This window comes from Periplaneta americana, chromosome 12, assembly GCF_040183065.1.
Source record: "Periplaneta americana isolate PAMFEO1 chromosome 12, P.americana_PAMFEO1_priV1, whole genome shotgun sequence".
Lineage (NCBI taxonomy): Eukaryota > Metazoa > Arthropoda > Insecta > Blattodea > Blattidae > Periplaneta > Periplaneta americana.
The window spans coordinates 146,067,316-146,093,843 of record NC_091128.1 but is presented as its reverse complement, the minus strand read 5'-3'; the positions used below and the strand labels follow the sequence as shown (position 1 = coordinate 146,093,843).

At 35.9% G+C, this 26,528-nt stretch overlaps 1 protein-coding gene and 1 non-coding gene across 5 annotated transcripts in view; one reads left to right on the top strand and one right to left on the bottom strand.

Annotated features, from left to right (window-relative positions):
- Positions 1-26,528, top strand: part of spir (spire type actin nucleation factor) — an 825,932-nt gene that overhangs the window by 202,942 nt on the left and 596,462 nt on the right. The window lies entirely within an intron of this gene.
- On the bottom strand, positions 1,853-1,925 carry TRNAT-CGU (transfer RNA threonine (anticodon CGU)). The gene has a single exon. It is a non-coding gene; the product is annotated as a tRNA-Thr (tRNA).

The window sequence follows — 26,528 nt, the reverse complement described above, 5'->3', positions numbered from 1 at the left end:
ATGCCTAAGTGATAGTTGTGATCATAGTATATCCATGTAATTTACCTAGACCTGAAGATGACCAATTCTTGGTCGAAAACGTGTGTCCATATTCGAATGAATATGTGATGGTTTTATAATCCATCATTCTAAAGATAAGTTTTTAAACTGGAAAATTGTCAAATATTTGTTGTATAGTTACACAAGTAACATACGAACATTAACAAAACTAGTGACGTAAGTTTATCACCATGCACTTTAACGCCCCACGTTACAATCCGCTACAGGGCCGAAGACTTGCTATTAGCCATTTGTTCAACTGTAGAATGAAATTTTGGATTAGAAGTGATTTTTGTACATTTACGCGTCTTTGTTATAATAACACTGGTCAACAATGCTTTTGTTAAATGTACAATTTCTGCTGTTTCTTATGTAATGTCATCTGCTGATTCCAAAAATGAAGTCAGAATTTTTCAACCACCCACTATTTTTTTGTAATTTTAGAAAAATTTATTTATTTTTATTGCTATATCCTAATGGAAATAAAATATTTAAAATATTAATTCATTTTATTGCTTTAACAATTTACCTATAACTTTAGATCTCTGGTGTCTGTGAAATCAGAATTCATAAAAATGAATAAAATTTTATTCCTCATAAGACTGCACAATTCTGATTTATAAGGATCGTGATCCAGATAGTCTTAAGAACTGGCGTCCAATTACGATCTATTCTGTCCTGCGCAGAATTATTGAGCGTGTATTAAATATCAAGTTACGATCTTAAATTGATTTAAATCTTAACCAACGAGGTTTTATGTCTGGTCCAGGTGTTTTCCTAAATTCCTCTATTGTTAATGGATGCCTTAAGGATTCAAAAGTTCATAAAAAGGATTGTTGTGAAGTCTTTCTGGACATTTCTAAGGCGTTTGATCATGTCTCTCATCAACACATTGAACAAACCCTTAATGCTATGCCTATACCTCCAACTATAACGTGATTGGGCGTCATGTACTTCTCAAAATAACTTCTTGGATTCTCATATATTTTTTCATTCCTCAAAACCTTCGGGTAGTGAGCGACGAACATGGGGAGCGTTTTCATTAGGATTTTTCTGAAATGGAAAGGCGCTATCAGGAAAAATGGAGCCCATAAATTCTGTCAGACTACTGCTGGATACTCAAAAGAGATGTTTTTCAAGAGAAGTATAGCCTAAAATATATTTCACGCACATTTTAGGTAAATATAATTTTAGGTAAAATGTTAGAAAGTATCAATACCAGAAAAGTCTGAAGTACATTTCATATAATTACTCAAAATTCCCGAGTGATAGAAACATTTTGAAAACAGACCTGAAATTAGCACGAGAAATGCTATAAGAATCGCCCATGCTTTATTTTTTTAACAAAAAATATGTTTAATTTTGTTGACCAGTGTAATTAGTGCTCTGTCTACCTAGTTGGGCCCGGTGCTGCCTGGTTGTTTTCTATATAAAATTATTTATCATTAGTAACAAAATTAATGACTTTAGTTATGTTATAATTTATAAATTACAGTGTAGGTAATGATAACCACGAACTTGCACCGATTAAGAACGATTTCGTGATGACCATAGCTAGTTTGGTATGGAACTGTATACTTTCGCACTGCTGCTGCGGCATACAGCCTATTATGAAACTATGCCACATGCTAGCGTACACGCGTATGTTGTTTTATTTGTGAACTGAACAGAGATTAGGAACGGTATACCTGATTATCTTCAGCCCTCTATAACTAACTTCCAAATAACGTAATCCATTACTATATATTTATTAATTTGTCCTACAGAATAATATCTGTAATATTGACAATTATTATTTGAGGAGAAAAATTCGCTCCGGCGCCGGGGATCGAACCCGGGTTCTTGGTTCTACGTACCAAGCGCTCTGACCACTGAGCTACGCCGAATTCAATCCACAGTACCGGACCGAATCCTCCTCCTTCAATGTTTCCCTTTGTGGCCTGACTCCAAGTTAGGCATATATGTTGACGTATATGTGCAGTGTCAACTGTCATTATACTAGGAGCGCACTCAGCTGAGTGACTTGTTCGGCCGGGATTCCGCAGTTACGTGCACAGTACGTACGTAGAACCAAGAACCCGGTTCGATCCCCGGCGCCGGAGCGAATTTTTCTCCTCAAATAATAATAGTAATCCATTACGATTAGCTTTATAGTAGCGTAGAGAGTCTGATTAAGCATTACTATATATTTTATGTTTATTTGTACAAAATATTTCATACTTTCAGATTATAATTTTGGACTTTTTTTTTTAGCCTACATTACTTGAACAAGGTTATTGTCACATAACGTAACCTCTATTAAGACAACGCAGGACATCACATTTAAAACGGAAAATATTGTACTGCGATCATTATTTCACGCATTAATAACTAGAGCCCAAATTTCTATGCAATATAGCCTATTACAGAGTGATTTATATAGAACTAACACGTTTGTTTGTTTGTTTGTTTGTTTCCTTCTTTCCTTCTTTCTTTCTTTCTTTCTTTCTTTCTTTCAAAACGAATGACGCTAGCCACAATTTGTTATATCTCAAATGTATCTGCATAAATTAGGAAATTTTCTGTTTAGAGTTAAAATTAGATGGGAAGAAAAGTCAAAGCTCTAACGGAGATGGAATTATAAATTTTGAGTAGTTACACGATAAGAAACTACGAACAGTAGTCAATGAAGTAATAGAAGAATTCTTAAGAGAGTAGGAGTTTTAAATAAAAGAGGTATACTTATTAGTTGATTATTATTACTTTTATCATTATTATTATTATTATTATTATTATTATTATTTTATTATTAGTAGTATTATTATTGTAAACAGAGGATAGTCTACTTATAAGTTCAAATGTATTAATTTTTTGTTATATTTGTATAGAGAGTGATGGCGGATTAAGAACTGGAATACATCTAACCCGCCATGACGTGAACAATGATTGATGAAATAAATAAATAAATAAATAAATAAATAAATAAATAAATAAATAAATATCTCAAATTTAGAATATCTTTGAGAGATTACTAACCTCTATAGGAAATGTTGAAAATTCTTTATTTATTCGGCTGGAAATTGACTTAATGACCAGTTTTTAACGTCAAATTAAACAGGAGTTTCGATTCCCTGTCACGAAATGTCCAGATGTTTATTCTTTATTCCTTATTGTTGGCAGCTGTTTTCGACATTTTTAGTCACTGAAAATGCAGTACACATTAAATCAACGGCTCTTCCTTGTGAAGCAATACTGGATTACGAATTCAGTTACAGCCACTCAAAGGGCAAGCCAGAGAGAATTTGATGTTCGTAATCCCCCCAAAGAAACACAATACTGGGACTCGTAAATAAATTGGAAACAACTGGATCTCTGGAAAACTAATACTTTTGGTGACTACAAATATATAGAATGTAGAATAAATTATAAGCTCTTATTTATGTATACCTCTAGCTCGAACACACTGTATGTGAGGAAATTCATGTTAAATGTCATGTTTTATTTAACGACGCTCGCAACTGCAGAGGTTATACCAGCGTCGCCGGATGTGCTGGAATTTTGTCCCGCAGGAGTTCTTTTACATGCCAGTAAATCTACTGACATGAGCCTATCGCATTTAAGCACACTAGGATATTAATCAGGTAGTGAAATGCTGGTTATTGGATTTCGACATAGTATTCTTCAGTACCAATATTGGAAAAGGCATCGATCGTTGGGACAAGTGCGTCAATAAATTTGATGATCTTGTTCACCACTTCATGCTGTGTAATTTCATTATCTGTTATTCATCTTCCCTATCTTCAGCGTCCTGAAACAAAAAGAGACCTTTCCAGAAAATGCTTGTGCAATATTGAGTCTCTGGAATATTTCATAATGCAGTCTTTTCAAGTCATTTTTTATGATCTGATGGTGGTTTAATGGTGAACTAATGACTTCTGAAAAAAAAAATAACCGCGAGTAAAACTTTCCTCAATACCATTTTCGATACTTAAAAGTTACAAGTTGGTCGGAAAATATACTCGGGCAGGTTAGTTAATCAGCCCAGGACTACAGAAAAAGAAGAGGAAGAGGTTGAGATGGAGAGGAGGACGGGATGAGAGAGGAAGGAGGAAGGGAGGCAACACAGTACACAACATTGGCAACGGACATACATCCATGCCGTGGGCGGGATTGGAACCCATGACCATGACTTCATGCAACGTTAAAGCGGCGCGCCTTATCCGTTATACGCTGTATAATCGAGGTCGTTCTTTTCAAATTACTGCCCCAGTTTTGAAATCAAGTGTATTCATAAAGTTTTTGTACACATACAGTGTGTTCAAAAAATCCACAAGCTTAGGCCTCTATGAACCTATGTAGAGGGTTAAATAAAGTGCGAAAAATAATATACTTGTAAGCGATAAGGAAATTCTTCAAATTTTAATTTCAGATTTTAATTAATAAGAGAAGAAAAGTATAGTTTTTGTAATAATAAATGCTTCATTTGTGAAGTCTGACTAGGCAAGATTCTTCCAGAACAGTATAGGCCTACTGTTAGAGATGTAAAATAATGTTTTGTTCTAGTTGTAACGGTTTGTCCAGAATTTTTTTAAATTAAAGGCCTAAATGGCAGTGTGTGATTTAGAAATACTTAAAGCCATGAGAAATGAACTAATAACTAAGAAAACCGGTAGCATTAAATAGTTACCCTATTAGTGAGAGTCACCTGTAGTTGCCAGATCTGGCCCAGAATTGATGGTTTTGTCTTCATGAGCTAGCTATGTGGTAGGCCTACTGTATTCATTAATTTATAAAAAGACGAGGAGTGTCGCGTCGTGAATCTTGATCTTCAACTTTATGGAGAACGCTTTTCGCAATATTGTCGTTCAGCGTGTTTGCTGTTCAAAAAGTAGAAAGGAATCTGTTTTCTGAGCACTGACTACTACCGGCATGACAGACGGGAAGGCTTATACAGGGTGGAAGTGATATAACTGTGCAGATTGAAGGCGCCAATGGAATACATTAAAATAAATAAAAAACTATTAATGCATTTTGTAATGAATTGCATTGCTAATTAGAAAATTATGCTGAAAGTCTGCGTAGTTTGACAACAACGCGTCGCAGGCTAGCGTGCGAAAGCACATATTATACAGTACATTCGGTCTGAAGAAAAGAGTTCCGTCCCATAGTCACTTCAGTAGGGTTGCCAGAGTTCCTAATGCCAGGAAATAACGATACGTGTTAATTGCAAGAAAACCATCCATTTTATTGAAAAACTGCAAAGGGCTGAATTATTTCTAATCAGTTTCTCTAATGATAAGAGTAAAAAAAAAGGTAAAAGGTATCCCCGTAACATGCCATGAAGGCACTTGGGGGCATGGAGGTAGAGCCCCATGCTTTCCATGACCTCGGCACTAGAATGAGGTCGTGTGGTCGGCACCACGCTCTGACCGCCTTTTATCCCCATGAAAGACCCGGTACTCAATTTTATAGGAGGCTGAGTGAACCTCGGGGCCGTTCTGAAAGTTTGGCAACGAGAAAAAATCCTGTCACCACCTGGGATCGAACCCCGGACCTTCCAGTCCGTAGCCAGCTGCTCCTAATGATAAGAGTAAAAATCGTTATTACGTTCACTCGTTGTTACAGTAGATTAATTACATTGATGTATAATTTTTCTTGTAGTTGTATTGCATTTCTGGTGGTGTGGAAGAGAAGACCTGATGACCTTAACTCCATCAGAGTAAATAAATAAATAGGTAACTAAGTAAGTAGGTAACTAAGTAACTAAGTAAGTGAATGGATGGATGAATGAATGAATGAATGAATGAATGAATGAATCAGAATCGTACGGATAGTACTTGTCGAGTAAAACATTCTTAATATTTAATGGAAAATTTTTTTGTCTGAGAAAAATATTCATTTGGGACTAATATGGTATCCGAGATTTTTGTTATACTCTGCCATAGGAATAATCTGTTAAAATCTGCACAGTTATATGTCTTATTTTCACCCTGCTTAAATATTAAATTAGATTAAATTTAAAATGAAGTTCCGCACCGTGGCGTCGTGGTTCAAGGCACCATGCCTTAATTTGCTTTACGGAAGGAGTGCTTGTTGGATTCATCATTGGGGAAAATTTTTTCATGAAATTTCGGCCAGTGTATGGGACCGTAACCCACCCAGCATCCTATTGAATTTGGAGATCTTTGCTAGGTAGCGAAATCTAGTTCTACAAAACAGCTGTAATGGCTGGGAAAATGATCGTGTTAACCAAACGTTATCCTGTATTGGTTGGATGATCGTCGACTGAGAGATGTGGACGTGAGTTCAGCAATCTACTGATCGGCTTTGGCCCTCAGTGAGCTGTCACGCCCAGGATTAAAATTAAAGCGAGGAAGGAAAATACATCTTTTTTGTCTGGGAGACTGTGCCAGCCGTCTAAGCTTGGTAGTTCATACACAGTATATATTTTTATTTTGATATGGAGGAGGTGCACTATAGCCTCTAGTGGACTTGTTGTGAGTTATTGCTCCGAAAATCGGAATGATTTATTTTTGAAGCCCGAGCAGTCGCGCTTTTGTAATTACGTCATATGGCTCAGCAATGTGGTGCCATTTATAGTATTGCCTGCACGTCATAGGGTTCCGGTGGAATCCCACTAGAGTGACCTTTCACGCCCCCTACGAAAGCGCTTCCTCAGACTAATGTTATTTGTACTCCACTTATAATACCACATTACGCCGCACCGTTTTTGGTAAATACCATTAAATAGGACTCTCCTCCTATCTCTGATTATGATTCCGGCTAATATGTACATGTATTATCAGGCAGTACATCTCACTTGCCGATATGTGTCAGAGGAAGAACAATTGTTTGTATGCATCTGAAGTCTGATTAGTGGAATATATTTAGCTAATCGACTATGCATACAATGGAGGGGGGGAAGAAACTGACCACCCTACGCTATTATCTCCTGGCTTAGTTGCCTCATAAGTGGTGCCATGTTGGTATTACTTGTGGGGTTCAGACCTGTCTTCGGACAGTTGACTAAACAACAACAATAACAAGATTCCTCCTTCACCTAGATTCGAACTCGGGTCCTCAGTTATCGTAATTCAGTGCTCAGCCATCTGAGAGCGAAGCAGTTCATATTGTTTACACCCTGTATTGTTTATTACAATTTAAAGTTGTCTTTATTTCATTTTCGTTGTCATTATATGGCCTGAAACATTACTGAGAGATAAAGTGGACACTTTGCGAAGGATTTCGTATTTTATCTATATTTATCAGTCCAAGTAGCTGCTCACATATATTGGCGTCTTTTTCTCTGAGAATGCTCATATGTGGGTGGAGAAGACTGTGCACTTTATCGTGCAGTGATTTGGTAGTGATGGGAATTTATGGAATGAAAAGAGAAATGGGAATGATAAGAAACTGGGTCAACCTCGCTTTTCTGTACGACAGTCTAGATTGAAGTCGCAGTAACTTCAACGTAATCCTATGGACTAACCATACTGCTAGCGATGCATAGAGGCACTCTTTTTTCTCATAAACGATAAACGCGACAAAAATATTAAAGCGATTTGAAGGTATTTTTACAAGTCATGTGATTGTGGTTAGCAAAATATCGACATTTTCGCGGATGATAGGGAAAAGTTCGATTTGAAGCGAAATTCGCTCATTTTGCGAAGAATAACGCGAACAAAAGGCGACCTCTCATGCGGTGGTGTAGGGCAGGGACGTTAGGATTGTCATACTGGAATGGCCGAATGGGTTTTGAAGGAAAACAAAACCATGACGAGGCTACAAGTTTTTTAATTTGCTGCTTTGTGTTTAAATTCTATTAATCGTACCACGCATTTCTTATTTGATCATTGGTATGCGCAGTGTAAATTGACTTTTTTGCACGATAGTGTGTTTTCTCGTCGTTACAACAAACGGCCGCCACGATTTTTATTTTACTGAATTCAGAGTTGCCAACCTAGATAAGCATGTTGATTTTTTAAAATTGATTTTTAGTAGGTTATTTTACGACGCTTTATCAACATCTTAGGTTATTTATCGTCTGAATGAGATGAAGGTGATAATGCCGGTGAAATGAGTCCGGGGTCGAGCACCGAAAGTTACCCAGCATTTGCTCATATTGGGTTGAGGGAAAACCTCGGGAAAGACCTCAACCAGGTAACTTGCCCCAACCGGGAATCGAACCCTTGCCACCTGGTTTCGCAGCCAGACGCGCTAACCACAGGTGTGGACATAAGTATGTTGTAATGAAAACCACATCCTTGTATGTATGCTACAATGCATGTAAAATTCATACACAAAAGGCAGTGTTAATTAATATATATTATAAGAAACAAATCAGTGCATTTCAAATGTACTGAACTTTATTTGAACAATTCAAACTTCACTTAACAAAAATAAATAAAAATTATTCCAATTGAACACGAAATATTACAAGTACCTGAATCATTTTTACTCTTCCACATTGATGTTGATGGTGAAGTTTCTACGTTGGCCAGACTGCTAACATCAGTTAGCTGTTCATTGTGTAACGTACTGTACGTACTGTATATTTAAGAAATTTTTAAAAATATTATTTTCAAAATACACTATCGTACAAAAAATACTGTACAATACACGTTTGTGAAGTGCATTACAAAATCTTCAAAATTGAATACTCGGCCTGCTTGTTTTTCAAACTTTTCCTCGATTTTGTAAAAGCATTTCCCAACCTTGTATCGTAATATACTATTATGGTTTTATTAGTGTTCTTACTTCCACTAAGCAGATTATAGGTTGTAGTTTGCATGAAAGTTGCAACGTGGAACATTAAAAAGAAGGTGTCAGTTTACTCAGTTAAGGTTTTCCAAAAATCTCAGAGTTTGTACTTCTGGGAAATAGGCTAGTTTAGTTCCAACTACGCGCCCATGTGAAAAAGTGTAAAAGAATTAATTTGTGAAGTACCACTGATAATATGAATAATAAATTAATAAAATTATGAGCTATTGTATTATATTTATTCGTTTTATTTACATTCGTAACAAATTTTGAGATAATACTGGTATAATAATAATTTTCACAATGTTCATTATTAAACATTTCAATAAAAATAAAGCGAAATTAAAGCGATGTTGCAGATAATATATCGCGAAAAAAAAGCGAAAAGTAATTTTCTTTCCGCGAAATTGAAAAAAAAAAATAATGGGAGAAAATAATGTTTCTTAGGGTACGTACACATTGGAGCGACGATAAACGATAAAAGAAGCAGCGATGCTATATCAGAGAGAATTGAAGCATGCATTGTCATTGAGGTGTGCATATTGGAGTAACGATAAAAGCGAAGATACACGATAAAAGCGACGAAAAAGAAAAGTTCCATTTTCTTCGCTCTTGTCATTCATATGATCTCTGATTAAGATAATATTGATCTGTATAATGACCGGTGGTTGCCAATATATCCGAATATTAATCGATTTATTATTATTTCGGCATATTAAATTAATTATTGTAGATATTGGAAAATTGATCAGTTGTGTATTTATTCGTCATATGTTATGTGATCACAAGAACCAATCACAACACAACGAATTTATACTATCTTTGGGATGAGAAACGGGTTTAATTTTGTACGTATTTAAGTTACATTAACCTTGAACTTAGCAGCTGATATTTCCTATGTATCTTCTTTCATTAAGTGGATGCATAGAATATCTTCTACTGATAAATCAAAATGTTCATTTCCCGCGTCCTCGTTGCTCCGATGTGAACACTTGATTCTTTGATAATACCAAAGTGTCGCTAGATCGTTTCTTTTATCGTTTATCGTTGCTCCAACGTGTACGTACCCTAACGATTCATTACATATTAAAATACAAGGAAAGATGTTTTTGATAAACATGCGAGGACAGTTGTTACTTGCCTAGTTCCTTTAAAAATTTTAACAAAAATTCCACAAAATAAAGTTACAAACTACTAATTTCATCATAATTACAAATAAATAATAATAATTTAATAAAAAATTCCAAAAAAAATAATTAAATATTAAACGGTCTCTGTTAGTATATTAAACAAGTGATACGCAATATTTATTTATTTGTTTGTTTCTTTGTGTGTTTATTTGATTGTTTATTTGTTTATTTATTTATTTATTCATTCATTTGTTTGTTTGTTTGTTTATTTATTTATTTACTTTGGTGGAGTTAAGGCCATCAGTCCTTCTCTCTTTTTATATAGTTACCAGTAATCGCCTAGGCCTATCTCATTGTTCTAAATAACTTCTCATATTTAACATAACATTATTACAGTTCTTGTTAGCTTTCATGACTAGTGAAGTATACTGGACAGAAATTGCATAATACCGTCAGTTTGGGGAATGTTATGCCTTATGAGCCCAGACTGCATTGTTTGTATTGCAGAACGCTAGAACACTTTCTTCTATTATTCTTTTCCTTTTCTAAACAGAAAAAGTGACCCAGAAATCGGCACTGAATTTCGTATGGTGGAAGTTACGTCTCAGCGACGCGGCGCCTCTGTCTTGGCAGCTTGTCTGTGGTGCCACCAGGGTCGTGAGAATCAATAAGACTCGAGGACTGCCAGTACTGTATTGCTTATCGGGGACGAAGGGGACGCCAGGCTTGAAGCCTTAATTGCAACGGAGATCCGTAATTTTTCCAACCGACACAATTCCAGAGATTGTTTCGTTTCTCCGTCAGAGTACATTGATATTAACAACTCGTGTTCGTCATGCAGATATTCTAGAAATCTAGATGGTAAATGAAGATGTGTTTTGTCAGCTGTATTCTTGCCAGAATGGAAGTTTTGTACTTCTTTATGTGAACATCAGACTGAGATAATGATGAAAGTATTGATATTCTGATTTACATACCGTTTTCTTTTATATCAGACGGTAGTATCAAGAAACAGACGATATAAGGAAAAAGTGGATAGACAAATTATGTTTGTGTATTAATAGTTATATAGTCTATAAGAAATAATAATAATAATAATAATAATAATAATAATAATAATAATAATAATATATTTAATTTGGCAGAGCTAAGGCCAGTTAGACCTTCTTTTCCGCCCAGCCAGACTAATTGAATGCAGTTGGCTTACATAATACAATACATTATTATATAGACCGTACAACATGAAAGTGAATAATAAAAGTAAATAATGAAAGTTAGATAAGTAGTGTTAGAGAGACAATAGTAAACAATGATAAGGTTTAGTAATAATAATAGTAATAATGAATAAAGAAGTGTATTTAGTATTTGTGGACCTAGAAAAGGCTTTTGACAGAGTGGACTGGAACAAACTGATGGACATCCTGAAGAAAATAGGCGTGGATTGGAAAGACAGGAGGCTGTTCAGTAATCTTTATATGAAACAACGAGTCAGTCATGATAGGAAAAGCAAGGAAGTGACATTGGGAGAGGAGTACGTCAAGGATGCTCTTCATCACCTACCTGTTCAACATCTACTTGGAGGATTTAGTGAAGTACTGTTTTCAGAGGAGTGATAGTAGGAGGAATAAGAATAAAATTCACTAGATTTGCTGATGATATGGCTTTGTTAGGAGAAGAGGACATGCTACTAAGGGATATGCTGTGAAGCTAAATGACAGCTGTGAGCAGTATGGGATGAAGATAAATGCAAATAAGACGAAGACCATGGTCATAGGAAGAAAAATAAAGAAGATAAACTTGCGAATATTAAATGAGGCAGTAGAGTATGTGTACAGCTTCATATACTTGGGATGTACTATAAGCAGTAACATGAGCTGCTGCCAGGAAGTCAAAAGGAGAATAGCAATGGCAAAGGAAGCTTTTAATAGAAAAAGGAGCATATTCTACGGATCTCTGGAAAAAGAACTGAGAAAGAGTCTAATGAAGTGCTTTGCATGGAGTGTGGCATTGTATGGGGCAGAGACATGGACATTACGACGAAGTGAAGAAGCTACTAGAAGCATTTGAAATGTGGATTTGGAGAAGAATGGAACGTGTGAAGTGGACAGACAGAGTAAGAAATGAAGCTGTGTTGGAAAGAGTGGATGAAGAAAGAATCATGCTGATACTGATCTTAAAGAGGAAAGAAAATTGGTTGGGTCATTAGCTGAGAAGAAATTGCTTACTGAAGGATGCACTGAAAGGAATGATGAACGGGAGAAGAGTTCGGGGCAGAATAAGATATCAGATGATGGACGACATTAAGATATATGGATCATGTGAGGAGACAAAGAGGAAGGCAGATAATAGGAAAGACTGGAGAAAGCTGAGTTTGCAGTATCGTGGTGTCTCTAGATGAAATATTGGAGAAGATTGTCGTTGCTCTGGATCAGAAGAAAGTCTCAGAGAATTTTGCATTGACATCATAGTGTCTCCAACACTAAAACAGAAAATAGTATGAAGTATGAAATTAAAATATTGGGCGATTTTTTTCCTCTAAAAGGCGACTTTAAAATAAATTATTGCGAATTTCTCTTCAAACAATCTGGCAACCCTGCCCGTGTTCTCTGCAGTCTGTCACTCATAGTGAGACTTCAATCGACGTTGCACTAGTGAGTACAGTAACTCGCTCTTAAGTTCAGATTAACAAAATCTGTCGAAATCGCGTGCGCCAATTATTGTATATCTGTGTGGTGTGGTGCTTACGTCCATAGTGCAACAGGTTGTCATTGAAGTTGATATACGGAATATTATAAAGTGGATGTTACGATTGCCTATATACGCTACTGTTTGTAGTAGTAAAAGCAGTAGTGGCTGCAGACGAAGTTTCTAAAGAATATGGAACTTGGAAATCTAGACCTTATTTGGAGAACTTATATTTGAATACTGAATGTAAACGAGGACGAAGAAAACGCTAGCAAAATGTTTAAATATTGAGACATCTGCGGTTAAGATGATGGATATATTTTAGATGACAGGGAGAAAAGTGGACAATAAAACAGTTAAGTTATTTTCATGACGATGGAAAGGTCATTTTACGGCACATTAGTTCAAAATTTAGCCATGTTTGGGTCGGAGGTACGGAATATTACTAAAAGGAATCAATATCATCTCTCATATCGACCTGGGTAGCGTAGTCGGTATAGCGCTGGCCTTCTGTCCTCGAGTTTGCGGGTTCGATCCCGGCCCAGGTCGATGGCATTTAAGTGTGCTTAAATGCGACAGGCTTATGTCGGTAGATGTACTGGCATGTAAAAGAACTCCTGCTGGACAAAATACCGGCACACCGGCGACGCTGATATAACCTCGGCAGTTTCGAGCGTCATTAAATAAACCATAATTTGAAGTTTCATCTCTGTGCCGTTCAAGTTTAATTTTGGAGAAGTGGAACATTAACACTATCATCACATAAATTAACAAGAAAATTAAAGAAGTGAAAAGTACTAAAATGGATAACATAGCTAAGAAAAATTGATATGGCATTTGTAGAAAATAGAAAAGACAAAAACACCGAAATAATTGAAGCGTCGGCTGGAACAACGTTGTAAGTTACAAAATTTTCATTCGGCGTGTTTCGGTGTAATAATGTTGTATGTCATGTTACTTTGCTATACTCCTTGGCTTGCAATGTCCATCAATGCAGTAGCCTAAGTGAAATTTGTCCACTCTAAATAAAGTTTGCTCCCCTCATAAGAACAACGTTGTACGCGTACACATTTTTGCAGCTCCTGTAAATTTTACCAAATGTAACTTATAACGTTGTTCCAGCCGACGCTTCAGTTGTTGAATTGGATTAATTTCAAGAATGGTGTGGAAAAAAAGGAGTTTTGAGGGATAGCATGTAGACAGCAATGGCAATATAAGTGTACCTTCATGAAATTAAAGGTTTGATTAGAATGGCTAAAGTTCTTAGAAATCGTACACTTTACATAGTTCAGTAAATACTGAGGAAGGATAGACATAAAAGTAGCCCTGGGTGGCAGAGTTGGTATAGCGCTGGCATTCTGTGCCCGAGGTTGCGGGTTTGTGCTTAAGTGTGCTGAAATACGACAGGCTCATGTCACTAGATTTAGTGGCATGTAAAAGAACTCCTGCGGGACAAAATTCCGGCACACCGGCGACGCTGATATAACCTCTGCAGTTGCGAGCGTCGTTAAATAAACCATAATTTTGTAGACATAAAATCGTGTAGTTATTTTTTATTATACAGTTATTACAGTGTAATAATATGTCATATTAGAGCTACAATATGTGTTGCTGAATTATTATAGTTTTTTTTAATGTCGTTCAAGACTTTTTCTGAGATTCTCGAATTCCCTTTGAACTAGTAGCGCTGACAACGTTCCATCGAGGATCGACACAAGGTTGAGGTGAGCTGTAGCTCCTCAGAGACCACAGAAAGTAAAAGCATGCAATGATTCGGAGCACATAAAATTCATTCCTTTTGGTTCGTGCAAGAAACGACATCGTTATAATAATTTCTCCACTACTCGAAACTCGATCGAGGTGACGAGGTCGTTGCTATGACAACAGACTGCGTGGAGTCTCCATGGCAACGAGGAACCAGCCGATTGCATCCATCTACCCGCGCAGTGGCTGGCTAGCTTCGTGATTAATCTCTGGGAAAATCAGGATTTTCTCTAAGAAGTTTCTGCTTAATTATGAGCATTGCATACATACAATTTGATATTTTTCGTTAATGTAGCAAAAGTAATACTAATAACGAAAACGCTCTTAGTATCTCGTGAAGACACGAAGAACGTCTTCAGAGAGCATTTATTTAACAAATTATTTGATAAAGCGAGTTGTCCGTAGTGTCTGGTAATATTTATTATAAACTCTTGCACTATTTCTTCCGCCGCGCCGTTACCATTATACAACCATTATTTATTAACATAATCACCATAATCAGAATCACTTTACTATTACTACGCGCCTATCACATTGCTTCCGACAGTCAAAATTTAATGAAGGCTTTTCTTTTCATCTTAAATGTCGCCCATGATATAGGTCTCGCAAACAGGGAATACCGACGGAAGAAATGCGAATGAAACAAGGCGATAAGGAAGAGCGGGCGATAGGAAAGGTCACGAGATAACTTGAATGTCATTCAAGAGTACAGTCGGAAAAGAAATAACATAGATAGAATCAGTCTTGCGTTGTGATAGTTACATTACGACTTTAGTTTGTTCCATTGCACGTGAATACGTGTCTTGTATCGCACGGTATTAATATTTCAATCGTAAACATATGTTGCTCGTTCAATTAACTTCGAATTTTTCTCTTGCTACGTTCTTTATTTCCACAGCGATGTCCTCATTTGTTCATCTTCTTGGAAGAGACAGTACTTCCATAGGCCTGTACCTCCCGCTCCTCGGCGTGCCTACATACACACGTCAAAATAGACAGCAACGCCACCATTGCTTTTCGGTAGTCGTTCCTTGCGCGAGCAGTACCTATCTCCAACCTCATCGCTGTCGTCATCATCACTATACAGCATCTCTACCACCGTCACAGAGCCACTATTGCGTCATTCTATAAAACAGCCATAACGATCACTATCTGCCGGGGGCCTCGCTCCAGCCCCAAACGAGTAATTATCTCGTATTATATTTTTGCCTATGTGCAACTTCACAGTTTATGAAGAGGAGAAAGAGAGATAGCAAATGGTTGTATACTAATCTCACAAGCCGACATTCTGATGGGGGCAGATAAAAAAATTAATTTTGTTACTTTCACCATGTTAATAATGCCAAAAGTAGCGCTTATACAAATTTTGGCTACTCGACCGCAATTACGAGGGTCGTAAAAAATAAGTTCGCCAGGGGCCGGTAACAGAAAGAAAAGACAATTTCATCGGAAAAATTTATTGGAACAGAGATAGGAATTATTGAGCTACTTTTCAACATATTCCCTACCGGAAATGAGACATTTGTCGTTTCATGGCATCGACATAGAGGTGCAGACGGCCGTCAAACGCTAGTTCCGATCACAGGCGGCTGACTTCTACGACACAAGGATACAAAACTTGATCCCATGGTATGACAAATGTCTCAATTCCAGTGGGGGATATATTGACAAATAGCACAACAATTGCTGCATCTGTTTCAATAAATCTTTCCATGCGATTGTGATTTTTTTTTGTAAACGGCCCGAGGGAAAATCATTTTCTGGACGGTATCGTAATTGCGGTCGAGTGGCCAAAATTTGTACTGTATAAGAACTTCTATTGACATTATTAACGTGGTAGAAGAATAAAATTTAACTTTTTTTTATCTGCCTCCATCGAAATGTTTGTTTGTCAGAGAAAAAAAAATACTTTACGTCTAAACTTTCAGCTTTCACTCACGCAAGCAGTGACCAAAGCATTGAAATACATGCAACCAGATACGAGAATATATATATTTTTTGCTTTTTAGTACTTTTTAATTGGTCATTTTACGAACGCTTCATCAACTGCGAGGATTATCTAGCGTCTGAGTGTAATGCCAGCGAAATAAGTCCAGGGTCCAGCGCCGAAAATTACCCAGCATTCCCTGTTAATTGGTTGAGAGGAAAACACCGGAAAAAATCTCAACTAGTAACTTGTCTCAACCAGGATTTGAACCCGGACCCGCTCGTTTCAACGTCAGGCATGCTAATCGGTCCTCCACAGCGGTGGACGCTTTTTAGTATTCTGACGCCCACAATCATGATAAGCCACTTGAAACTCAACGGTCAGTCACCGGTAGAGATATAATACAACAGATCTATCTGATACTCTCCAGAGACCGGAGCACCATTCCTGTATCAGCATTGGAAACCATACTATCTTCGAGACTTCATCTAGCTTATTTTTAGTCTTTTACTATCTCGGATCGAATTCGGGACTTTTGGATGAAAGACATTGCGTTAGCACCGTATCACAGACGCGACAACACTCGTTGACATTGTCAGTAATTATATAATCATTGCGTGTTCCGATTAGATGAGTGTTCAGTTATTTGTTTCTTCAATAGACAATATATTAGTAGTAAAGTTACTGTATGCTGATTAAATTACAAATAATTAACAAATTTTATTCACATGTTCCCTCCTCTTTAATTAGGGTTTTTATTTTATTTAAATGGAATTATAGTAGAAGTAATAATATTATACTGCTGCTGTTAGTAATAATAATAGTAATAATAATAATAATACTTACTTACTGGCTTTTAAGGAACCCGGAAGTTCATTGTCGCCCTCACATAAGCCCGCCATTGGTCCCTATCCTGAGCAAAATAAATTCATTCTCTATCATCATATCCCACCTCCCTCAAATCCATTTTAATATTATCTTCCCATCTACGTCTCGGCCTCCCTAAAGGTATTTTCCCTCCGGATTCCCAACTAACACACTATATGTATTTCTGGATTCGCCCATACGTGCTACATGCCCTGCCCATCTCAAACATGTGGATTTAATGTTCCTAATTATGTCAGGTGAAGAATACATTGCGTGCAGTTCTGTGTTGTGTAACTTTCTCCATTCTCCTGTAACTTCATCCCTCTTAGCCCCAAATATTTTCCTAAGCACCTTATTCTCAAACACCCTTAACCTATGTTCCTCTCTCAAAGTGAGAGTCCAAGTTTCACAACCATAAAGAGCAACCGGTAATATAACTGTTTTATAAATTCTTTCAGATTTTTTGACACCAGACTGGATGATAAAAGCTTCTCAACCGAATAATAACAGGCATTTCCCATATGTATTCTGTGTTTAATTTCCTCCCGAGTATCATTTATATTTGTTACTGTTGCTCCAAGATATTTGAACTACTCCACATCTTCAAAAAATAAATTTACAATTTTTATATTTCCATTTCGTACAATATTCTCGTCACGAGACATGATCATATACTTTGTCTTTTCGGGATTTACTTCCAAACCTCTCTCTTTATTTGTGTCCAGTAAAATTCCCGTGTTTTCCCTAATCGTTTGTGGATTTTCTCCTAACATATTCACATCATCCGTATAGACAAGCAGCTGATGTAAGCCATAATAATAATAATAATAATAATAATAATAATAATAATAATAATAATAATAATAATAATACTATTATTATTTATTGTTATTATTATCATTATTATCATGTAAGCTTAATAACCCTGAATTAGACACCAGTACTATCGTAAATGAAATCTAGAATCTGGATGGGAATAATGTACGGGACTCTGGTAATTATACTGTTTAACTCGATGTTGGGAGTAGCGGAATAGCGTGACAAGTAACTCCGTAGTCGTTCCAAGTATGTCAACGACGAAACTGTAATGACTCGTTTAATTGATACATACATCTATGTCGGTGAAAATTCGCAAGAAATCGATGCCGGGAAGATAAGGGAATATATTACAGCTTTCTCTCGTGATATTGGAGACCTGTACCACCTGGAAACGGTGAACGTCATCAGTAGTTTTTTCCGCGAACTGCAATGAAACATTTTCAGCTTTCAATTAAAAATCTTTCTGAATAATAAAAATTCCTGACTACGGATAAAAATTGTGGTTTTAGGTGGTTGAAAATTTATAGTAAATAATGTAATAGTTCTGAAAGCCAACGAAAATGAGACTCAATTTGAGTGATGTGTTATAATATTCTGCATGATATGTATTATCTCTGTTTTTTTAGTATCTCAGCTGATTGAATTCTTTATGCTTTTAAATTTAATTAATGTACTGCTATGTATTCTATTCTTATACTTCAAATGACGAATAATTGTTTAGGTTTGTAAATTGAATTTTCTGCTTGGTACACTATACTGCTGGTTACCTGGTTTGGTTTTTCCGAGGTTTTCTCCAATCGCAAGGCAAATTCCAGGTAATCTATGACGAATCCTCGGCCTCACTTAATGTCTCCAAAAAACTATATGACTCTTGACTTTGTTTAAATGCCATCTGAAGTAAAAACCCGCGTTTTACTCCGTGGTTATATAACTTTAACAGTTAGTTTTGTCTGACACAGTTTTCTTGCTGCTCAATTAGCGTTCCATATATGTGAGAAATGAATTTGAGTGTTTTTGGATTTGAGATTGTTTTGTGGAGGTTTGCAGCTAAATTCTTGAGGTTTCAAGATCCGTTGTGTTCCTGAAGTCTGCATGTGGTGAGATTATGTACGGCTGTCTGGTTGTCTTCTTCGCATGCTCATCGTGGGGAAAGCGTTTTGCCGATTTTATGTAAATATTGTTGGAATTTTCCGTGGTTTGTTAGAAATTGAGTTATAATAAATGTTCATTGCTTAGAGTGGATGTTAGGATAATAATTTAGTCAAAGACTTTAGGAGAGGATGTGTATAACTGATTCCAGAGATGTTTATAGTAATTGTTGATTTTCTTTTTACAGCGAGATACGTGGAGTCGTTCATATTCTATTCCAATGGTCGTCAGCACTCGCTGAAATGTGCAACGGGTACGCGGTGCCGTCCAGTGTGCACGGTCGTGCAACAGGGAGAGATAGAGAGCATACCCGCACAGTCTAGTGTATATACAGTCGCAAAGCTCAATACGTAGTAAATATGAAAACATTAGATAGTTGCTCACCACTAGGATCGCTAATATCGCCTCATTACAGGCAATGCAAAATAGTACCGTCACAGTCTATTGTTTCTAGCACCCTCAAAACTCAAGCTTCGTGACTGTATATAGTAGACTGTGATACCCGCTAGCAGCTACGAGAGCACTATAGTGCATTGCGTTTTCAGCGGCTAAGAGAGAGGCTAGCCCAGCGTGCTCTGTGCTGACGACCCCTGTTCTATTCTGTTGTATGTTTCCTGGAGTCAAGTCTTGCTAGATAGTTCGCCCTTGCGTTCCCAAACTGTCCCGTTCGTCCTCAGATTCAGTGAAATGCTACTTGGTCTTGTGTGACGAGAGGATAAACTTTCGAACTCGTGACTTCTTCCACATCTCAAAGCTTTAGTGCTAATATAAGATCTGTGGAATACAATAAATGAAATGAAAAGATGGAAAGTAGTACGTCATTTAAATACATTTGGATATTGCATGTGCACATGAAAAGAAATAATTGAAATGGCCTTCAAAACGTTGCTGGCTGAAATGAAATAATTATTTCAAAGTACCACAAAGGCATTATTTCTACATGTTCTATGTTATTAGCCTTTTAAGGTTCTTATATTCCTTTGTTGCAGTTTAAGATAATTTATACCTCTCTTTTAAAAGCTGTAACAGGTGCGAAGGCTTTTAGCGAGGTAACTAATAAAAATGCACGAAGTTACTAGAAGAAATGCTTCCTTTTCTTGTGTTCCTTATGGTCCAACAGTAGGCTATGTTAAGTTTTGAACCACATTTATAATTTCGATTTTTTTAAGACCTACTTTCTTCAAGTGTGTGCATCATCTTCTCAGCAGAGAGTCTAGTGCAGCAGGAGATGCGACAAGCTGTTCAGATGATAATTTCATTTTGCTTCCAGGAATCGACTACCGGTCTAACTTTCAGAATCGGTACATGAAACATAATTTTGTTAGTAAAGTGAGACGAGAGAATGTAAACCAGTTGTGCAGCTCGTGTCCATATGAGGTGGGAGGAGAGATGTAGAAAAATAAGAACATTTGTTCGCCCACGCGATTGTAGAATACCGTGATTAGTGTACACCGCAGTTGCGAGTTTTACAAACATGCTAAAATGTACCTACTAGTAAAACTCATAACTTGTACAATGACGTTTGTGAAAGCTCTTTGTTACAAAATTAAAAAATATATAGTATTCAGAAGAGACGACGATTATTATTATTATTATTATTATTATTATTATTATTATTATTATTCTGTATGGTTGTGAAACTTGGACTCTCACTTTGAGAGAGGAACAGAGATGAAGGGTGTTTGACAATAAGGTTCTTAGGCAAATATTTGGGGCTAAGAGGGATGAAGTTACAGGGGAATGGAGAAAGTTACACAACGCACCCATTGTACTCTTCACCTGACATAATTAGGAACATTAAATCTAGACGTTTGAGATGGGCAGGGCATGTAGCACGTATGGGCGAATCCAGAAAGGCATATACAGTGTCAGTTGGGAGGCCGGAGGGAAGAAAACCTTTGGGGAGGCCGAGACGTAGATGGGAGGATAATATTAAAATGGATTTGAGGGAGGTGGTATATGGGATGTAATGCGTGTATGTGTGTAAGTATGTATGCTGTACTCCCGAAATATGTATATAGGCCTATATACACACTATATTTATTTTTACAATGTCAGTATGTTCCTATTTATTTATTTTATTTATTTATTTTATTGCTAATAAGTTTGAAATGAATACAAGTTAATAAATACAATGAAAGATAAACTGGCCACTCCTGAATTAAAATTGAGAGTGAATACAGAATAAATGGTGTTTAGTATGTTTAAACCCAAACTATCAATCCAATACAATTTTTTTTATTTATTTTTTTATTAATTTGAAGAGGATTCGTGGTTAAAATAATATTGGAATAACATTTGTTTAATAATCTGGGACCTTAACTCATGCTATGATAAAAAGCTGCATTGGTTTTACATTTTGGTTCACACAAACGCAGAGAATTCATATTTTTAGTTCTATATTTATGTACATACCTTTCAAAGTTATTAAAATTTCTATGAAAATATTTTAGTAAAATAAAATAATACATTTGTTTAATATTGAGAACTTTGAAGTGTTTAAACAACAATTCAGTTGGATAATCTTTCTGCTTTTTAAACAAATTTTTAATATTTTTTTCTGTACTCTGCTTTGTGTAACGGTGTGTCGTAGAAAAAGCAATTCTGCATCTACCAGTTGGCGCCTATATGAAAATGTATGCGCCATATATCTCCATCGTTTGGTATTCAGTTATTCTTCCGTTAAGACATTCTCTTCAGTAAAAAGTTCAAACACCTCTGGGTACATGATTTGCTTTATGTTGAGCGTACAGACTATCAGTCTCAGATTGATATCATTAACTTTAAATACATGTTACATTTGTAGTCTCGACAGGAAATATTCAACCCGTATGATGTCGGTAATGTTCCTTCGTCCTCTAACACGTAGAAGTAGATAGAGATATTAAAGATATTAATGTGGGACATGCACTTTCATTTCGGTGTAGTATCATAACCATCATTGGCACCAGTCTTATGAATACCGACTGAATATAAGCGTGTCAGGTAACGCGTGATTTATTTAGTATACTGGACTTTCCTTAGCGTTGTAGCATATTGTAATTGGTAATATATGGTGCTTGTTTTTCAAAAAATAATTTATTAAACAGGAAGTTACAAATAATACCCAGGTTGTGTACTGTAAGAGGCTGTTACTTAAATGTAACCTGTCACCATTTATTTTTGTGGAATATTACGTAAGTTGAACAGGATATTAGCAAGACAATTACGTCAGAAATTATTATTTCAAGAGATGTACAGGGACATCATTTTATTTTTACTAACATTTTTAATATTAACCTCGCTATATCTTTGAATTAAAAGTCTAGAACCAGAAACACCGCTTGCTCCTCCTTCCAAGACTGGAGTTCGATGATAATGGCGTAAAATACAAATCACTTGACTAGGTATACGAGGGAAGAAAAGTAGTTCATCCACTTACGTAAACTAGGAAATATCGCAATTTTGAGTTGATAATTTTCATTAGGTTTTTGTTTAACCAAAATACAGTACTGTATTAACACTTAGGCCTAGTGTTTTTACTCACGAATTGAGCTATCCATTCGGACGTATTAATTATGCAGTGTATATTATACTGTTACAGCACATTAGCGTACAATATAGAGAATTAAGTTAAATTGAAAAATAATCATGATATGGATATTTAAACACATTTTTAAAATGGTGGCCGTTCATTTTTATACAGGCTTCAGTTCTTTTGTGCATATTACTGCACAATAGACTATTGTACCTAATTCCAATTACCAGTTTCGTCCTTCGTACTAGTAACTCATGTTGAAATAATTCTGTACCTATTCTATAAAAGAGTACTTTACGTACTGTAAATTTAATCTTCACTTCTGCCCGATCCGAAGAGATAAAATTACTCAGAAATGCTATCTACTGTCCGTTCAAGTGGTTTTGTCGCAGGGTCGTAGAAAGAGGGGGGGGGAATCACGTGACAGTTAATTACTTAACGAGGCCCTTTTACTTAAGTTATTTTAAACAGTTGTATAATATTACGTAGACATCCAATTCCTAACAGAAATTAATGTTTTCAGAAAAGAGCTAATACAGCCCAGCTACTAGACTTTACAGAGTGACGAACGGAAGGAGGTGGGGGAAACCGGAATGCGACGTAGGGAAACGGACGACAGTACCTGTGCGAAAATATTATTCAATATTGAAAGCTCTTTCGTCACTGGAAAACGCGAACATATTTCTGGAACGTACTATACTCACTGAGTACTGCATACGTGGCCTTGGCTCTGTGTGGCGAAGGATTATAAGTTTACTAGTAGAAGGGGTGGGAGTGAAGTACATTCAAAAACTCAGGTACAATAAAAATTGAAGTAAAAATAAAATGATGTCCCTGTATATAGTGGAGGAAACATATAGAGCTAGAAGTTGGGAAACGTCTTGTAATGGTTTTCATAAAAGGCGACGTATACATTTACAAGTAACTACTAGAAATCGATAGAAAGACGCGACGTAGGCGAATCTGGTTAGGTCCTGAAGTCGGAACAGGTTTCTTCATCATAATTTATGATATTTTGACACTTTATTTGGCAATAATGTACAGGAAGTATAAAATGAATTGCAAGTACGAATATATTATATTGGGGACAAAGATTCGGGCTACCTTTTGTTAAAAAATTGGATATTCAGGAGACAGGGCTTCGTTATATCAATGATTGTTTCAACCTGAGATCTCTCTCGCTCTCGCGCTTGTGGAATACACTACCCAGTGACAACAGAGACTGTCTGAATTTTAGTAGCGTTCAAAAGCCAACTTATTAAGCATTTTCTTACTGCGTAGAGTAGGTTTAATCTTTACTTAATTAATAAAAAAAATGCTTCTCTCTTCTTAACTTTTTACAATAAACTGTCTAGCTTTTATTAATCAGTTAATTTTTTAGTACTTTGATTTTTATTGTATTTGTAAATCTAATATCAATTATAATTATAATTGTAATTGTATTCTTGATATTGTAGTTGTAATCTCCCGGTGGAGGGGGAAGAGAAGGCCTGATGGCCTTATCTCTACCAGGTTAAATAAGTAAATAAAATAAAAAAAAATAAATAAAAAATGATGGGAAGCGTTGCGTTCTGGGGAAATTCGGAATTTTCGGAGATGTGCTGTTGATTTCATAAGTTTTCATTTCTCTCATTGACTTGTATTTTTTATATTTTTCCCTTGTCTTTTTGTTAATGTTGTCTGTGAATGATATTGAGATATTGATAAGGGATGTTATCTTGATGTTTCATTCGCTATTGTAATGCACAATATCGAGTACAGTATGTGCTTTTATGTGCAGCAGTGATTCTGTCTCACTTTATACAATAATTAATTCCTATAACTGTGTATCTTAAGCATGTACCTTCTACATTTAAAGACTAACAATAAATTTCATACAAGAACTAGTGGTCTATACTGCAGTGTTTCCCAGTATGCCCGTGGGCTATATCTGACTCGTCAAAGTTCTGGAACACGGAGCACACATTATTGATAAGAAGCCTAATCTCTCAGATTATGTAGTTTTGAGAAATAGTTTCTTTTTATATGAAATCAAGTTGAAATCAAGGATAATTTTCCAAACCCATTTTAACGGCACAAGTGATTTATCAGGTATTTTTTCAACGACCTCACAGATAAAATGTTTCTAAAGGAATTAAAGCAATGTAACCTGGGATAAACCAAGTTGTATTACAATTTCAACATACTTTTTTTACTTGGTTATTTAACGACGCTGCATCAACTACGAGGTTATTTAGCATCAGTGGCATATTAGTGATAGCGACATGGCATTTGGCGAGATGAGGCCGAGGATTCGCCATAGATTACCTGACATTTTTCTTACGATTGGAGGAAACTTTGGAGAAAACCCAACCAGATAATCAGCCCAAGCGGGAATCGAATCCGTTCCCGAGAGCAACTCCGGACCGGCAGTCAAGCGCTTTAGCCGCCTGAGCTACGTCGGTGGCTATTTGAATATATGATATTCAGGATTCACAAGAACTTGAAAGTAATTTTAAGATTATTTTTGATCAAATATGTGGATAGTTTTCAAACTTGCAAGACTTATATGTTTTCTTAATCAATATTTGCATCAACTTGCTGTTGCGAATCAAGCTTCTCAGACATAAGTAATATAGAAAAGTACAGAAATATATTTTCAGCTATTCTCAAAGTGCTTCAAAATTATTAACCGTCTCATACATCCTCAACTTCGATAAAATGTGAAATGATCAGCATATTATTTTCTCTTATTAAGACGTTCTGAATTCTTTAAAAATAAATAAATAAATAAAAAATAATAAAATAAAATAAAATAAAAATAAAATATAAGGCACTTTTAATAAATATTAGTTACCATTTCTGTGTATGGTCCGCATCAAAAAATTATGTGGTCCTTGAAAAGAAATAATAATTGGGAACCGCGCTATTCTGCTTTGTTACCATTAGAAGGTAGGGTGAAGTGTGTCATCATCACCATCATCATCATCATCATCATCATCATCATCATCATCATCACCACCATCATCATCACCATCATCATCCTTCACAAATTAGGCCTCTGTAGACCTGTTTCGGCCCCATCTAGCAGTCTTCGAAAAGGTCTTCCTGGTCGACGATGTCCTCTAGTTTTATACTGCATCATAATGTTTGGGATTCTTGAATTTTCCATTCTTCTTACATGATCTAGCCAATTTAATTTGTATCTGTTGATTTTTGTCTTCTACTGACTCTACTTCTAATTGTTCTAAAATTTCTTCATTCCTTTTTCGGTCTAAAAGAGTATATCCTGCTGTCATCCTGAAAAATTTCATTTCGGTTGCTTTGATTCTGTTCATGCCTTTTTTCTTTAGTCTCCGAATCTCGCTTCTGTATAAAAGGGAGGGTAATGCTAGTGTATTATATATTTTTATTCTGTAGATTTTTGTACTAATTTAGCTTTTAATGTATTGTTTATTATTCCTAGAATTTGTGTAAATTTGGTAATGCCATCATAATGTTTATTATTATTATTATCATTATCATTATCACTTCATTTGCTGTGATATTGATGTGTGTCGAAAAAATTTCCACAAATTTCTTGCTTATTTTCTTTTAAGAGACTACAATTTGGACATTTCGTTTTAAACACTCTGTACATATTCAGTTTATCATTAACAGAAGAGATCGTGATTTGAGACGACAAAATTCAAAACGTCTGAAATTACATTCAGATCAAAACGCATGTTACCTGTTGGAAATGTAATATGTGCAAATGTCAAAGTATGATGTTTAATGTACAGACGAATAAAATTACGTTAGTTATTATTTTCAGTTTCTTCTTTATGTGTGTGTTCGTTTTAAAATCAAATACTGTATATTTATTGTTGCATGCCTCTATTCTCTGAAGCCTGTGTTCTCGTGGTGGTTTTTC